At 40.2% G+C, this 3,918-nt stretch overlaps 1 non-coding gene across 1 annotated transcript; it reads left to right on the top strand.

Moving 5' to 3' along the window:
* The first annotated feature begins 646 nt into the window (after positions 1-646).
* Positions 647-753, top strand: LOC141615779 (small nucleolar RNA R71). Its single transcript, XR_012530180.1, has one exon. It is a non-coding gene; the product is annotated as a small nucleolar RNA R71 (small nucleolar RNA).
* The last annotated feature ends 3,165 nt before the right edge of the window (positions 754-3,918 follow it).

Below are 3,918 nucleotides of genomic sequence, written 5' to 3'. Positions count from 1 at the left end.
GCTTGGTGGATTGAGTGGTTGAAATTGTTGTCTCGGTTGAAAGGTTCTTCCTTGGAAACCCGGTGGACCTTGGTTGAATGTGGTGTTTGATTTTTGAGCTTGAAAGTTTGGTTGTTGTGATTTTTGTTGGAAGGTTGGGTTTTGGACATTTTGAGAGCCATAAGAGAAGTTTGGGTGGGCTCTCATTCCGGGGTGATATTGGTTGTTGTTAAATGCTTGCTTGGCCGGACTAGACTCCCATATCCCGTTCACTTGCTCCATGCAATTGCCATCTCCTACCATCAAAGGACACTCATTGGGTGGGTGTCCTTGGTCTCCACAAATCTCACAACTATAAACTTGGTTCCTCATAGAAGATGGTTTGCTAGATGTGTTGCTTGAACTCATCAAGGCAACTTGTTGCTTAAGCTCTTCAATCAACCCTTTAACTTCAACATTATTGGCCGATTCAACCGTTGACTTTCCTTTCCTCTTGTGCCTATCATTGTTCCAATGAAAGATACGAGAAGCCATCTCTTCAATAAGCTCTTTGACCGTCTTGTGATCTATCTTATCCAATGCTCCCTTTCCCGAGCCGGAATCAAGGTTCATCTTCATTTCATTGTTCAAGCCTTCATAAAAGTTATTTATTATCTCATCATCCCCAATCCCAGGGTGCGGACATGGCCTTTGGAGGCCCTTGTACCTCTCCCATGCTTCGTAAAGGGTCTCATCTTCTTGTTGGGTGAAGCCTTGGAGCTCACTCTTGATTCTTGCGGTTCGTTGTGGTGGGAAATACTTGTTTAGGAAAGCCTTAGAGACATCATCCCAAGTCCGAAGAGAGTCGGGTTCACAACTTTTAAGCCATTCCTTGGCACTTCCCCTCAAGGAGTAAGGGAAAAGCCTAAGGCGTACGGCATCCTCCGACACTCCGTTGGCCTTGAACATGTCACAACTGTCCAAGAACTCGTTGAGATGCTCGTTGGGGTTCTCGGTGGCTCCCCCACCGAATTGATTCCCTTGGACAAGTTGTAGCAAGGTGGCTTTCACATCGAAATTATTGGCTTGAATAGGTGGCTTGACTATACTTGGATTCACCACCTTTTTCGGAGCCAAGTTATCTCGCATAGGAACCGCGGCCATTGTCACTTCTTCTCCCGGAGTTGCAAAGGGATTCTCAAAAGTTTCAAAAGCACTTGGTTCTTCTTGAAAGTCTTCAACTACTAAATTTTCTTGGGAAGTTGGTGTTTCTATAAGCCCTCTTCTACGTAGTGAATTTAGTCTTCTTGCGGTAGCTTCAATCTCGTGGTCAATCGGATCAATTGGTTGACCTCTTCGAGTTCTCCTACTCATGCAAAAAGTCCTACACACTCAAGAGAAGGATTAGTAACACAAAAGACTTAGTCTAAACTAGAACGAAAACAATTAATATCTAGCCGAACTCCCCGACAACGGCGCCAAAAACTTGATGGTTTCAAATTAAACCTCGCAAGTGCACGGTTGTCGTCGCGCAAAATTGAGGGTCGATCCCACGAGGAGCTAGGAAGATTACTAATTGCTTTTAGTCTCTTGTTTAGCTAAGTCGATAGAAATTAGAGTTTGATATTTTAACTAAACAACTAAACTAGTCAAAATAAAGTGCTTATGAACTAATTATGGAAATTGAGCAAGTGAGATTGTAAAAGATGTAATCAAGGTTAAGGAAGGCCTAGGATCCGATCAAGCCCTTAGCAATGAGTCATAGCGGCAATTAGTCAATCAACAAGTAATGGGTTCATGGGGTCAAGAGGGATAATGCTAGCTAAACTAACCACCCAACCCTCCCGAGTGTAGGTAGTCTCTTGAGTCGGGTAAAGGTCCCACTTCCATGGATGACCAAGGCCGAGCCCAAGGAATTAAGGTCAACAATAAGTCCCAACTAAGTCCTTCCCCACTCCCATGGATGGAATTCCTTAGTCAATTGGTTAAGTCTCTTTAGATGGGTCTCAATCCCGTGAATAACCCGCCTAGAGTCGATTTCCGAAGTATACCGGTACCCACTACCATAAGCCCACTCCCATTGATAGCCTAGGTAGCCCAAAATCGGCCCAACTCCCATTGATAGCCTCAAAAGGTTGGACAAGGGTAAAACAAGGGGTCAATTCAAATCACCCAACCAAAATCGATTACCCATAACACCACAACTTGTCAAAAGTGACTAATCACCAAAATAAACTCATCATTTAGGCCTAATCGGACCCTAGAAGGGTGACTACTCACTAATCATGCTAATTAAACTAAGACAAATGATAAAGGTTGACACTTTAGCAATTGACATGTTATAAAATTGATTTCTACTATTAATCATGCAATTAATAACTAAGATAATGATAATTAACTAATTAAACTATAATTTAAATGAAATTAAACTTAAAGGTGGTAACTTTAACTACAAGAGATGTAAATATTCAAACTAAGAAATAAATAAAATGCAAACAAGTAACTAAAAAAGATAAAGGAAAGAGAAAATACCAACAATTAAAGGTGAATGAACAAGGAAGAAGAAAATTGAATAAGAAACTTGAACTTGAATTATATGAAGAATGGATGAAGATTTGATCTCCAAAATACAAAGGAAATTTCTTGTGTTTCTCTCTCTACTTTGCATAAAATGAAGCTTAGGGTTTTAAGATATGGATTTGGGGTATTTATATGACCCAATAATAGTCCATTACAAATTTCAGCCCAAAAAGGAAGAGAGATGAGGGGGGAAAACGAGTAAGATGAGGTACGTACCTCATCATACGCTCCTCATCTTCTCCTTATACATCAAAAGTTGGTACAAAACTCAGTAAGATAAGGTACGTTATGAGCAGATGAGGTACGCCCCTTGTCTTACGCTCCACATCTTCTTCAATAGTACCAAAGAATAGGTCCAAATCAGCCGGATGAGGTACGTTCCGGGAAGATGAGGTACATTCCTCATCTTATGCAGCATATCTTACAATCTAACTAAGGTTCCTAGCTTATAAACTTCATGTCCGACTTCCAAATCGCTTCGTTCTTCTTTTCCCTTGTCCAAAACATGGTCCACCAAGGTACCTACATAAAGAAAGCGCCAAAAGGAGTATTATTGACTCGAAATATACACATGACAAACCGGGAAAATAGCCAAAAAGAGAACGAAGAACAAGATTTGCAAAAGTAGCCGAAAGTTGAGCTTTTTGGCAATTTAATCACTCAAAATTGGGACTAAAAAGAGTCTAGAAGGTAGATAAAACACGTGAATTAATGTGCTAACAACGATTTAGCCCATAGAAGTCGGATTTGGGCTTGCTAAACAGGCCACGCATTTGGCCCGATTCAGCCCATACAAATGGGCCGTTTTTGTTATTCTGGCCTGGTCAAAGCCCGCACATACCCAACCCAAAATCACATCTACTTTGAATGTACAAAACGTCTCTTTTTGCAACTATTCATTTACAATGTTGCACTTGCACAAGCTCTTTAATAAGATGCTTTCAATCTTTCATACTAAAATCACAAATAGTGTTCTCTTATTTTTAGTAGTTAGAACGGGTAATATGCTATCTGCTAATTATGTTTTTTTTGGGAGTCAAGACTCTTAAGTCTTATCATTGTTTATACTTTTTGCGTAAATGGTGTCACGAGGGCAAGTCAATTCTAACGATATTTAAAACCAGATTATAAGTATACACTTTTATGACATCACCAGCTAAACAAGTTGACATCTGCATGACTTTCATTATACCTGTTGAGACGATCTCTTAAAAGATAAATATTGCGCTTTTGCGAGATTTCGGTTTCAAGTGCTACGTCAACAAACTATAGGGCAGATAATCTTCTTGGGCCTCAAATCACCCCAATTCGATTCTAAACCCATACAATTGAGCTCCGTTCGGGATCTTCCATATGATACATCAAAATTCAACCCAAAAT

Source organism: Silene latifolia, chromosome 11 (assembly GCF_048544455.1).
Source record: "Silene latifolia isolate original U9 population chromosome 11, ASM4854445v1, whole genome shotgun sequence".
Classification (NCBI taxonomy): Eukaryota; Viridiplantae; Streptophyta; class Magnoliopsida; order Caryophyllales; family Caryophyllaceae; genus Silene; species Silene latifolia.
The sequence above is the reverse complement of the archived record's forward strand: the minus strand, read 5'-3'. Positions and strand labels throughout refer to the sequence as shown.